This window comes from Mastacembelus armatus, chromosome 11 (assembly GCF_900324485.2).
Source record: "Mastacembelus armatus chromosome 11, fMasArm1.2, whole genome shotgun sequence".
Lineage (NCBI taxonomy): Eukaryota > Metazoa > Chordata > Actinopteri > Synbranchiformes > Mastacembelidae > Mastacembelus > Mastacembelus armatus.
Window position 1 is genome coordinate 5,405,709 of NC_046643.1, and position 14,235 is coordinate 5,419,943.

Here is a 14,235-nt window from a genome sequence, read left to right on the forward strand (position 1 = left end):
TTGGTCTGGTGCGTCTCCCTAAGTGTGTGACCCAGACCCTCATGCCTTGTTCCCCTTGAGTCCCTGTCTTTGTCTTCATGTTCATGCTTCACGTACTCCTGCTTTGTGTGTTAGTTCTTGTTTAACTTCGTTTTTTGTACAATAAAGCCCCTTTTTCCCTCACTCCTGTGTTTTGTGTGAAGTTTGCTCCTGACCACGACCAAGTTTATGACACAGACACAGTCTCTATGTGGTTTGAGGGGGGCGGCGGCTCTAAGGAAACTGCAGAGAGGCGTTTTAGACTGAGTCTCTGCATCCCGGTCCCCACCCTGGATTGTCAGGCTTTAGGTTGGCTAATAAACTCGGCCAAATTTCTAGAGATGAGAGCTGCACCATTCAAAGTGGGATGGATACCGTCTCTCGCTACCAGCCGGGTTTTCCCCAGAAAGTGGCCCAATTGTCTATGAAGCCCACAGACCAGAAAAGCAAACGGACCCACACCTGCCTGAGGGGCCGTCCTCCCGAACGGCTCCGAGCTTTGTTCGCCCAAGGGGTCGACCTCCAGAGTAACCCTGGACTCTGACCTGTCAGAGCATTGCTGGGACATTGTATTCGGCTACTCAAAACTAATCACTGTCGCACAACACATTTCAGTATCAAAAGTTGGCGCTATAGTAGAGAGAAACCGTCCGTAAAAGGCAGAAAATGTCCAAAGTTTGGGATCATTTCAAACTTAAAAAAGATGACAACATGACACAATACATGTATTGTAAAGTAGAAGTGATGAACCACAACAGCACTTTATCAATGCTTCAACATCTGGACAGAAAACATCCAGTTGTTTGACTGGCTCACCCAGTTAACGTCATTTCAAGGTAACCTGTGGTTTCTGTCATGTATTACACAATAGTATGATTGTTTCAAAATGATAAAGTCTGTTTTATCTGATTACTCGAGTAATTGCTGAAATATTCGGTACAAGACACTCCAAAAATGAGCCATAGTCCTAGTGAGTTCTTTTTTTGTCTCCTTCTTACCAAGCACTTGGCTCCTGGCAAATTGCTTTAGGCATCATTGTCAGCCTTGCTGTCTTCACTAGGCAGGACATGTTCACACCCTTTATCCCCCTTTATATGATTATTTTAGCTTCTTTATATTCCTAGCTCTGTCTTTCCTCACCTTTCTTTCTTACTTTCATTCCCTTTCAACCCTTTCTTATTCATCCTGTACTTTCTTCGTCTGTCTTTTTCTTCAGTGCCCCTCTTCTCATGCTTACGTCTTGCCTTTTTTTCTTTACTTTCAACTTCATTTTCTCTTTCAACTTCAACTTTGTCAGCTTCTTTGCTTCTTTGCCACTTTTTTCTTTCATCCACTTTTTTGACTTTAAAATACTCCTCGTATTTTCGACAGTGTATCAGCTCTCCCACGTAATTTCTTCCAAAATTACCTTTTCTAGTTTTGAAATGTCATTTTCTCATTTGTTGTTGTGTTTTGTGAAATGTTGTGTTGCCCATTCAGTTAGCGTTTGACTGCTGGGCTCTGTGTGTGGGTGTGTGTGTGTGTGTGTGTGTGTGTGTGTGTGTGTGTGTGTGTGTGTGTGTGTGTGTGGGTGTGTGTGTGTGTGTGTGTGTTGCCCTGAAGGAAAGAAGAAAGCGGTGCTGAGTTGTCTTTGGCGTCTTACACAGGCTCTTGTCACGTAGGGAGCGTGCTTTATGATAATACACATAGAATAGACGCCTCCTTACCTGAATATATGAATGTTTGAATGCAACAGGTGAGACTCGCGGTCCCTCAAGCATCCCTGGTTTATTTATTACAGCAGGTGATAGCTGCGCTGCACGTGTTTGAACGTGTTGCCTACTTTTTGTTTTTTGGGCAGAGGGAGGATGTGAGGTCATAAGAAGTCTTAAGTACAGTAAAGTCAAGAGTCGCACATGCTACAGTCCAAGCTTTTATAGTTTTATCACGCCAATTAATCAGGTTCATAAGTGGAGTTTGACACAGTCCTGGTCATGGGACGCAACTATTCACCATGTGGATCTACAGGTCGTAAGAGACAACAACAGGTAATCAGGCACCGGGACGCGTCTGACTTGTGTGATTGATAGTGGGTTGTGGTTTTGGTCTGAAAATCCAACTAATATCAGCCTGAGAAACACGGAGACATAGAAGTCATGCAATATTCTGCGTTATGAATGAAATCTAACAAATGGGTCGCATATGTCAGTAATATTGGTAGAAACCAGTGACAATGCAGTGCCACTCCAGTCTCAAACAACTGATGCACAGGTGCTGCCAGCTGTGAATATATATTTATTAATCAAGAACATTTCTGTAAATAATTGTGATATGGAGGCTACTCAACTGGGATCTAGAAACCTTCAACCTCAAAATTTATTTAGGTGCAGTCAGACCAAATTTGGTTTCATTGGGACTGACCTGGTCCTCAGGAAATAATGTTTGTTTTGCCTCTGTTTGATAACTGCAGATGAAATAGTCCAGGCAGCAGAGACAGAGGGATGCTGCTTGGCTGTAGTGGGTGTGAGGACAGAGATTATGGACACTGAAGGCTTCTTTTACAACTTTGATGTCACCATGCTACTGCAACTCCTGCAGAGCAACACCGCCCCCATTGGTTCTCAGGTGAGCTTTGTTGTCATAGCTTTTACCGGAACTGAAAGCACAATAATGAAAAAGCTGTTGAAATAAACTCAGGATACTCAGTTTTGTGATACTCACAGCTGTTTCCATTATTTTGTCACATTAATCAATAGTGGTACAATGAATAATAGAACCACTTCTTATCAGAGAGAATAGGTCCTGTGTTTCTGAATTTCAGCACTGTGATTTGGATAATATTTAATAGCTCTTTGGACTCTTAATGACTCAGTGACCTGTGTTAATGCTGGTGATCAACACTGCCTGGTATTTTTCCACAGGTATACTGAAGCACACAAGGTCATTTACACATGTTAATTTACTTTTAATGAAAGTTAAGTCTTGTCACCTACTACATTTAACATTTTTGTGACTTTTTCCTATAAATTTATAAAAGCAGAGTAAGAAGTTAAAGATATCAAATTAACTAATTAATATTTGCTGAGATTGGTGGCTCTTACCTCCATAATCTTAGAATAAAGATAGATACAGTCTGAGAAGGGTTGAGAAAAGAAGCTTTTTGTTATTAAACCAGTGTGTAACTAGTGTGAAAATGTGTTAATCATATTTGAGGTTTTACTAACCACAAACTTAAAATAAAATTTAGGTTTCATTATTGCCATGCGTGTTTGGATGGAAATGTAAAAAATGTTATTACTTTATCATTTTTATCACATCTGAGAAAAAATGAATTCTAATCATGAGCACATATGGTGTCCCCGAAGGCAAGAAAAGTAATATAATCAAGAGTCTAATCGACTGTTTTCCCTTGCTGTTTACACTGTCAAATATCTTGTGGCAGTATTGTTGTCAGTGCTCAGCAAAGCTAATGATGTGTTTTCAGTGTATTAGGTTGAGCTGTGGCCAGCCTGCAATGATTGGTATCAATTACCTAGAAGACAAGCTCAAGTGTCATTTTCAGTCACTCTCACTGCTGAGGAAAGATTATCATTGCTGCATATTGTGCATTTTCAACTCCATGCATTTTCATTGCACAACAACAAGATTAACTGGGTAGGAAAAGTACCTCAGTCCTCAGGCGCTTCATGTTCCAGCTAGTCATGGAGCAGCAACAGAATTTAATTAGCTGGTGCTTTTACTGGCACTTTTGTCAAATTATAGTTGATATTTATCTATTTAAAAAATACATTTACATGTGGTTCACTGTATAGAGGTGAAAGCATTAAAAAATCATGTGGATATGCTACATCTATTATAGCTAAAGCTTTAATACTCATAAAGACTAAAACACAACCACATGCTAATAAATAAAGAATATACAATACTGTGAATATCCTGGAAAATGACTATGTTTTCCAACATAGCTGAAATGTGAGCCAAAATGTATTTCTGATCTTAACAATGATCAACTGATGGTACTGTACATTTTTATTTCTACTAGAAGTATGGTCAATATATGTCTGTTTTTTTAATGGTTGACTCAAGTGCAGACACAGAACAAGACAAAAGCTACTGGTTTGCTAGCTGATGGCATCCTAACAGTAACTGATTACACCATATTTACTGTTATTACACACGGTTTTGTCTTTTGGAATTGAACAGATACTGTATTGGTGCCTGGTTCCTCCCACACTAGACATGCAGGTTTGGGTTAATTGTTGACTCTAAATTAGTGTGAAGTTGAGTCTAATAATCTCTATGGGTCAGGCCTGTGATAGACTACAGATCTGTCCAGGGTGTCCAGGATAGATGGATGGATGGATGGATTTTTTGTCCCACTTTAATCTCATTTATAGCTACTGCTGCTAAGCATCTCCAGGATTAACTTAAATGTCTAAGAGAGGAGATTTCTGAGAAAAATGGTTGATTGATGGTTTGGTCTCCATCATATACCCAAGCAAAACATATTTCTCACCTTTATTCTGCAGCATTGGTTGAGCAGCTTTCATCAACAAAGACTCTCACTGCCTGTCTCCAGATCTCCAACACACTACATTAGTTTCTTCCTGCACAGGATAATCCAGTTTGGCCTCAAGATCAATTTTCAAAGGAGGATTAAAACTCCAGGTCATTGAGGCTGTAATTCCAGAAATCTTCAGATTCTTTCCTGGTTCACCTCCTTGATCCCAGATATTTTCATCTCTATAGGGCCTATCAATCAATTATGGTCACACCCCTCTCTCATGTGGCTGACCCTTAAAACTCTACTCCCCCTGTGGGATTTTTGTATAAAGCTTTGTAGACTGAAGTTGTACAACATGGACTGAAATGTCCATGTTGGATTTGAACTTTCTAGTCACTTTGCGGTGCTAGCTACCAGCAAATAATCCTGTGAGCCCAGGAAACAAACTGATCCACAGCCACCACCATCATCTATAATTACTGCTGCTAAGTGTCCATCCTGTCTTCCCATCCCTATAGCAAGCCATGGTTGAAGTCCAACTGCTTCTGCACAACAATCTGTAACTGTATAACTGTCATCATCCTGTGAAACTGTAAAAAGGCGTACACTGTTTTCTCAAGCATCCTACCACCACTTCTCCTTCCACCCCCTACACTGATAAATGGTGACTCTCACTTCAAAAACATTAAATACGTTAATGCCTAGACCTGCTATTTTCCCAGCATCAATCAAGGAACTCTCTCCCGTCCCTTCCAATTTCATTTGACACCATTTGTTCTTTCCGTTTATGACTAAGAAACTATTTTCACACCACTGGATTGATCTATGGTGATGATTTTCTTCTCTTCCATCACAGGTTTTATTTTCCATTTATATCCTTTATGAACATCAAACAGACTCTCCTAGTCAGTAGTAGGTCCACTGCTTGACAGTTACTGGGTCTGAGATTTACAAATTATACAGAGTTAGATTGTCAACTATTCATGTTCACATAATTAACAGCCAACAAGGTAGATCTACCTTACCTTGCTAACAGCCTAGTTGAGTTTTTTATGGGACCACAACTACTCATAGCTCATTCTTTAATATAAGGTAAACATGTTAGGTTGTGTGAGAATTTGCTTGGACCTTATTTTGATCTTTTACTTCCTGTTGGCTTTAAATTTAAGCATGTCCCCCATCTGATTCAGACTGGTGGTGGCAATGGCCTTCTGTATAATTCAGATATTGATTTCTGTTTACTACTTGTCACTGCATCTCCTTATAAGCCATTTGTATGTCTCTAATTTATCTCAAAGATCACTAGCATATAGTTTTCTATAACACATTGTTGAACCTACACACATTTGCAGTAATACAGTTGATCTGGTCTAGTTTTTTTTATATAACTGTGACTAGTTCAAGTTCAAGTTCAAGTTGAGTTTTATTGTCATTACACTTCATGAGGGGACGTACAGTGTAACGAAATATCATGCCTCACTGGACCATGGTGCTACATAAATACAGACATATAACAATAAAGAGTATAACACAATAAAGTAAGAGTATAACAGTAAGAACCTTTGACTATAAAATATATAAATGGTTTCCTATCCATAAACTAAAAAATACAAACTATACAACCTGTACAAATGCTTCACATAAAATATTGTACATGCAAATAGAACAAAAGGTGATGTGGTGGTGGTGATGCTCTGGTAACGTCTTACTGATGGTAGGAGCCGGAAGAGACTGATGGTAGGAGCTGGAAGAGACTGTGGAAAGGATGGGTGGGGTCCTTCACGATGCTGTTGGCCTTGCTGGAGCATTGTGAAAGGAAAATGTCCAGCATGGAGGGGAGACGGGCACTGACGATCTTTGCGGCAGTGTTCACTGTCCTCTGGCTACTGCGCTACAGACTAGTCTTGCAGTTGTCCCTTTGTCTGTTGAGATTTTTGATCATTCCACTGCCCTCTCCTTCTCCCCCATCTCCTATGCTAATTCATCATTGTTCATTTACACCTGAAGCTTGTATATCTTACGTGACCAGTTACCCATTAATATGAATAGCTTGTTCAAGGATTTTGCTGTTCCTGAGACTGTGGTTTAATGATCACTAACATTTATTAAAAAGATTATGTAGAAGACGAGAAAATCTGGTGCCATACAAAGGCTCCTTGTAATTGTGATTGACAGCATGCCTTTGTGCTAAAGTATAAAGCCTCCTGTGGAACTACACATACCAGTGATTTTTCAAAGTTACCAAAATACATGATGAAAGTGACACTTCCCATGGAAGGTCCCTATCTAGATTGTCCTGTCATGTGGCCCCACAGAGGTGGTTATCAGCCTATGTCATCATAAATCTTGAGGTTCCCATGACAAGACCACTCTCTAACCCTTACTTATCAAATGCCTGGATGCATTTAATGTAAGGAATATCTCTAATTAGGAATATGCACAACAATTTGGACTGAATTCACACCCCCTTTGTAGCTTCTGTGTGGGTGTAAGAATGCAGGCAAATCTAAAGGGTCATCATGTGGCACCCTCGCAACAATAACGTTTCATTGAGTTGGGCCCACAACACAGAGAAGACTCAACAGTGTTTCCAGCATCCCAGAAACACAGCACCCCCCCCCCCCCCCCCTTTACCTGTACCGACACCCCCAACATTCTCGGTCATACTAACCCAGCAGGCCTCAAGCCTGTCCAATTCAGCTGGCTTGGACAGTCCCCTCAGCAGCAGAGAAAACAAAACATTTGCTTGCACTAAGATTGCTGTAGAAAATTGTTAATAACTTAACTCTGGTATATTTAAAGGAGTTTCTTGTTCATCATCAGCTGACCTGTTGACCTTACTGTTAAAGAGCTTTTTGTTGTTGATTTTAAATCATGCACCATTGTTGTTGAATTCCCTGCCCCTCAGGGTTAGGACGACAAGTTCAATTACACATCATAATTCAAACTGCACCCATTACTTACTCAGTGAATTGCACTTTAAACAAGACTAAGCTTGAAACTTTCAAACTCTAGTCTACTTTTAAGAAATGGGTTGTTAAGTATTGCCAGAGGCAATGTTCCTCACCTTCCTGCTGTTCAAGCATGATAACAATCTGTGAAAGCTTCAATGCATCCCCCAGCACTATGCACATTCAGTTTTAGTGCCACTTCATAGTTTAATTTTATTAAGCAGAAGGGTAAACAATGTAGGATGTTTGCATTCCTCCTACTATTTGATAAGTTGTGTTTTGAAAACCTTTTCATTTAAATCACTAAAACAAACCAGGCATGTACAAAAAAGACAAAATGATATACAATAAATACAAATAAAAAGGGTGAATTAAATTTAATATTTTCTCTTCCGTTACCTTACCTTAGAATATTCAGTTGTTTCAAATATTATATTTTCCCTTTTACACTCAGAAACACAAATAATGAGACATTAGATGCAGGCAGTTCCCCCTGGTGGTGCACACACAACATCACTAACTTTTTAATTGCCTTCTTAGTGACAGAAGTGTTCACTCGTGTAAACAGACGCAACTTAACCAGTATCTAGATTTTTTATGGCTACTGTGACTTTTTATAGTTTTCAACATTTCTGCAGGGGATGGTGGTGTGTTTAAAAAGCATTCTGGGTCTACACAGTTAAACACAATTAAAGTGTATCCAAGGAATTAAGGAGTTAAATTTATTTTTACACCTTTAATTATCTGTGATGTTTTACTATTGAGCTTGGATTTACATGCAAGATTTATAACATTTGACAGATATTTACCTTCCAAATGTCAACCGATCATGTAGTTTGCTATCTGTGGTGGATACTTTGAGACTGTAGATGTTTCACGCAGACTGTCTCTACATTATAATTACATTTTAGGTTTGAGCCAAGGTTGTAAATTTTAGATTTCATTATTACTGTGTATTTCTGGATAGAAATGCAATTTGTCACTGTAGAGAAGAAAAGTAATATAATCAAGAGTCTAATCGACTGTTTTCCCTTGCTGTTTACACTGTCAAATATCTTGTGGCAGTATTGTTGTCAGTGCTCAGCAAAGCTAATGATGTGTTTTCAGTGTATTAGGTTGAGCTGTGGCCAGCCTGCAACGATTGGTATCAATTACCTAGAAGACAAGCTCAAGTGTCATTTTCAGTCACTCTCACTGCTGAGGAAAGATTATCATTGCTGCATATTGTGCATTTTCAACTCCATGCATTTTCATTGCACAACAACAAGATTAACTGGGTAGGAAAAGTACCTCAGTCCTCAGGCGCTTCATGTTCCAGCTAGTCATGGAGCAGCAACAGAATTTAATTAGCTGGTGCTTTTACTGGCACTTTTGTCAAATTATAGTTGATATTTATCTATTTAAAAAAATACATTTACATGTGGTTCACTGTATAGAGGTGAAAGCATTAAAAAATCATGTGGATATGCTACATCTATTATAGCTAAAGCTTTAATACTCATAAAGACTAAAACACAACCACATGCTAATAAATAAAGAATATACAATACTGTGAATATCCTGGAAAATGACTATGTTTTCCAACATAGCTGGAATGTATTGGTCTTATAGCACTTTTCTACACTCAAAGCACTTTGACAATATTTGCCATTCACACATTCATACACCAGTGGAACATCGGGGGTAACTTGAAGATCAGTGTCTTGCTCAAAGACACTTTGACATTTGGAATAGTGAAGCCAAGGATGGAACCACCAACCTTTGGTTCATGGTCGACCTGCTCTACCTCCTGACCCACAGCTGCTCTGATAACAATGATACACTAATGGTGCTGTAGATTTGGATTTGTACTAGAAGTATGTTCAATATGGAAAAATGCTACTGTACCATGGCATAAAACTGACATAATTCAGTAAGTAAGGCTTAGGCCAAAAACATAGGAATTTATACACGTGTGTCTGCATGTCTCTGTCAGTCAGCCAAGTATCAATCAGAATGAGGAAGCTACTGGTTTTCTGGCTGATGGCACTTTGACAGTAACTGATGACACTTGGCCATGTTTGCATTTATTACACATAGACATTACACATCTTTTGGAATTTAACAGGGCAGACTGCCAGTTTTGTTTGTAGTCATTTGAATATTATTTAAGTTATTTTTTGCCACAGTTTAAATAAACACAAACCATGTTATTTTCACAGTCCTACTTGTGACTTGGTAAAAATAAGTTAATTTAATTGTGTGCAATTAGTATATACACTTAATTAACACACAAATGCTATAAACATTTGCGAACCTAACTATATATACAGTAAATGGTACATTTCATCAGCAGGTCTGGTATTTCCTGTACTGGCAGCAGACTCTTTTTGAAAGTGTTGCCAGAGTACATATCTCTCTTCTCCCTGCTATACAAGGTTAACAATCCATGACAACCTCACAGATGCACACAATATCAGATGTTTGCATTCCTCCCACTGTTTCATAGGTTTTGTTACACAAACTTCTTCACGTGAATCAGTGAAAAAAGCCAGCCCGTTTGAATAAAAGACAAAATGACAGACATTAAATATTAATGTTATGACCTGCCTGTACTTCCTGTTGGGGTCATTTTGTTGGGTTTTTCCACTTCCTGTGTCCTGGGGTGTATTCTAACTAAAAGGTTTAACAAAGTATGATCTTCACCCTGGACTCTAATCAGAAAATCTCATGTTCTTACACAGAACATGAACACACTATTTAAAATAAAGCAACACAGCTGCAGCAGCAAAGAAGAGGGAGAACATTGCTGCTTGAGACAATGCCTAAGTTTGAAAAACACAGTTACAGTATGCATAGTCTTTCATTAACGCTGACTGATTGATCATAAAAACAGTCATGTCAGCAAACATAAATTATCGGCTACTGTCGAATCAGGATTTTTATCTGCTTCCCCCAACACAAACTTCTGAAAATGAATGTCTGTAAATGACTGTATGAATGAGGAAATGAAACGACCTGCCTGACAGCTTCTGCTGCCTCGACAGAAGGGAGGAGACACAGAAACTCTGTCTTTCTGGAACAGAAAACAGAGTTTCCCTTCATTTGGGATTAAACAACTCATGAGTTTTCACTAAAACTGCTTTCTATGTTCTCCCCTAGCTTTACTTCCTTTTTCTAGTCATGTGATCATTCTTGTATTTACATTTAACTGCTTTTTTCGTGCATCCAGTAATTTAGGTGTCAACTGTTTGTTTGTGGTGTTTGCAAACTCTGTTTTCTCAATTTGCATAGAACCATATTGACTCTATAAACCCTGGTACTGTGTGGGCCTCTTTGTGTCAGGTTAATGTTTGGTGTTCCTAGCTGTGAGTGTATTGTCGCCCTTAGTGTTTGAGTTTTTTACTCCTTTTTGAGGAGGCATGAACCTTAAAATATTCTATTATTGAAAATATTTACATTACACTACATTTTCACTTTTACACAGATGATGGGACATTTGATGGCAGGCAGTGCCCCCTGGTGGCGTTTTGTACATACAGCAACACTGCCTTTTTAATTGCCTTTTCAGATACTGACAGCAGTGCTGACACTTGTGTAAACAGGTCCAACTTAACCAGTACCTAGATTTTTATGACTACTGTGACTTTTTATAGTTTCCACTCAGGGAGGTGCTGTGTGTTTAAAAAGCTTTCTGGGTTTACACAGTTTAATATAAAGTGTTTCCACAGAAGTTTATTAAATCTTCCATCTTTAATAATCTGTGGTCTTTTACTATTGAGCTTGGATTCACATGCATTTATAACATTTGACAGATATTTACCTTCCAAATGTCGACTGATCATGTAGTACTCTCTGTGGTGGGTACTTGACTTCAGGGGATTTTTCAAGCAGATTCTCATTCTCATTCAGGAGGAGGGAGTTGTAAATATTGTCATCACCTCTTTTGTCCTCTACTCTCCTCTTGTCTGAGCATCTTTTTGTAGCCAGTGTCATTTTCATACAGATATACTGTGTCTTTACAACATGCACATTGTCACAACACTAATGATAACCTGTACTAATGACAGAAGCTTGATGTCTATATAAGCAAGTGTCCTATCTGTGGCATGTAAGGAGTTAAATTTCTCATTAAAGTAAAGTGAGGCAGTGCTGATAGTGTTGTCTTAGAATTACAAAGCACTGGAACTTTTACTATTACCATTTAAAGTGCAAGTCTCCGGTTAAGCCCTGGATGTGTTTAATTAAATAGCAGTCAGGAACTCATCACACTAATGTTTAATATATATATTTTTTTTCTTAGCCAAGGTGATGACAAGCAGAAATGCCCATGAAAATTATTAGACAGACCACTCCTTCCTCCCCCTTTCTGTTTTATTAAGAAATTTGTTGTATATGTAGGTGTCCTTTTATTTCGAGTGGGGTAACAGAGAGTTGCTTGTTTTTTTTATCTCAGTATGACACATTAATACATTTATGACTGATGTCTATATACTGTGGCTTTGTGAGCTTTCCATCCACACCTGCTGAAAGGATTTCTGTCACTGTGTGCAGCATGAAACAGCCCTAAATATACAGTACAGTGTTTTTAGTTTATTGTCAAATGTCTCTCAGTTTTTATTTTACTGCATATAGAAAAATGTATTTATGTGCCACTATTTATTGTTTACAAGGTGGGATTATTAACAAGCCAAATGTCACCGAAGCCCCAGGGGTTCAGATCCTTGAGGAACAGTAGATGGCAATTAGTGTGAAGTAATTTAAGTGATTGCAAATTTGTAAACCACTAAAGGACAATATCAGCTGAAATGCTAAGAGCCTTAAGAGACTAAGCCTCCATTTTTTTTAGCCATGTTTTTGGCTCCTCTGTGAACGGATATTTGGGTCTATTGGTTGGTTAATCTGTTGATCAGTTTGGACCACTTTGGTCCAAAATGAAATACAGTATCCTAATAACAATTGGACAGACTATGAAAATAAAATAAATAATAAAGTTGTGTATTGTGATTGAGAATGAATCCTAATAAGATCCCTACCTTTCCTGTAGATCCACCATGAGGTTCACATTTGTAGTTTCGAGTTTACAGTTTGTCATGATTCACTACACAGTAATTTTACCAATATGTTTAGATTTTTGTTCAAATACCTGCAAAATAAATCAAATTCCTCTCAGCCTCAGCTTAGTGCCACATGGCAAATGTTAGCATGCTAACAAGCTAAACTATGGGCGTGATATATTCGATATGACACATTTTCTACTAAATATCAGTGTTAACTCATCACACCAGCATGATCCAATCGCATGACTAGTTCATTGGCCTAGACTTCTAAGGGTTAACATTCTCATTGTGAGCTGGACTGTGAAACAAACAAACAAACAAAGGGCAGCTCTAAAACAATGAATAAATTTTTCCTGCAAAAATAGTTTTTATTATCAGAATTTGATCCATTGTTTCCAATATCATGTGAAAGGTCTAGAAGCGCTAGGTAACTTTTATTTTATCCTACATGTGTGTTATTTCTGGTTGATTTTACAGTCCATTGTCTAAAAATGACATGTATACAATTTATTTGTTCTGACATTTATATTTTGAGATAAATTGCTGTCCTGCTTGTGTTCGGTGGCAACATTGTCTGTTGTGCTTTGTAGTGGATTGTTATACTGAGGCGTCTGTGGATAAGGTTAGTGCAAAGTAGTGATTTCAGATTTCACACACACCAAGTGAAGGATAATGTTACAGGAGTACAGCTTGGCTTCTGGTGGTTGTAGTTAGTGCACTCAGCTAAATACAGTGCACTCTGCCATCACCTGCCTCCTTTAGGTGTGCAAAGTCCACAGCTCATGCACATGTTCATCTTAATTTGTTGAGAAACTCGTGTTTTAAAAGTGACAAAATGACTCGTGTGGAAACGACTCGCAGCCTCATCAAGATGTCACACACAGTACGTTCATGCATATACAGTAGTATGAGGAAATGAAAATCAGTGAACTTTGACTAATACCAGTGCATACTGTGTCATCCATACGTTAATGTTCGTACTGTGTGAAGGTTATTGAGGCTGACGTGGCGTAAAGGAGCCAAGATTTTAATAACTGTGGAGCTGAGCTCATATGCTGAGAGATCACTTGACGCAAGGCCAGAGCCCGGAGTGCTGTGACCACTACATCAGTGACTTTACACAGACCAGATGAATTCAGAATTTCAGCATGTCAAGGACTACTTTTAGCTTTTTTGGTTTAGAAGTGCAGGTCCAATGATTCAGACTGAGGTCACATTGACGCAAATGAAATGCTGAAAGACCACATATGAACGTGGCCTGAATTTGAATTCAAAATGTCTGTTTTTTTTTTTTTCTTTACCTGATGGCAGTGAAATTGAAAACACCCCCTAATATTTTTCTTTGCTTTTTATAATGATTGACATTCAATGACAAACAAAAGTGGAAAACCATTTCTGAACAATACAGAACACAGAGTTACAGTACCTGCATTAGCTGTCGGGACACTGTGAGAGAGAACAAAGTGAAATCTGTTTTTCTAAAGAACACCCATGCTTTTTAGACAGTTGCAAAGATGAAGCAACTCTTTGATCGTCCTAAGACCAGGGAGGAGGATGAGAATGCAGGAAGTGGTAGAGAAAATTTCTCATCCTAAACTAAAATTCAAGCTACAGTATGTTTTTTCTGCTGCTAATATTAACTGACAGGAAGGCCTTTACTCCTTCATTTAGCCAAACAGCTCAGACACACTGATATATGGTATGTCACAAATGATCATTTCATTTGTGATGAGGCTGGCACAAG

The 14,235-nt window shown here is 38.5% G+C and overlaps 1 protein-coding gene across 2 annotated transcripts in view; it reads left to right on the forward strand.

Moving 5' to 3' along the window:
- Window positions 1-1,777: 1,777 nt before the first annotated feature.
- LOC113126586 (CMP-N-acetylneuraminate-beta-galactosamide-alpha-2,3-sialyltransferase 1) overlaps window positions 1,778-14,235 on the forward strand; it is a 79,884-nt gene continuing 67,426 nt past the window's right edge. For both annotated transcript variants that reach the window (XM_026300678.2, XM_026300677.2), the window contains exons 1-2: window positions 1,778-2,045; window positions 2,468-2,622. The gene's annotated coding sequence lies outside the window, so the exon portion shown is untranslated. The remainder of the gene's footprint in view (window positions 2,046-2,467; window positions 2,623-14,235) is intronic.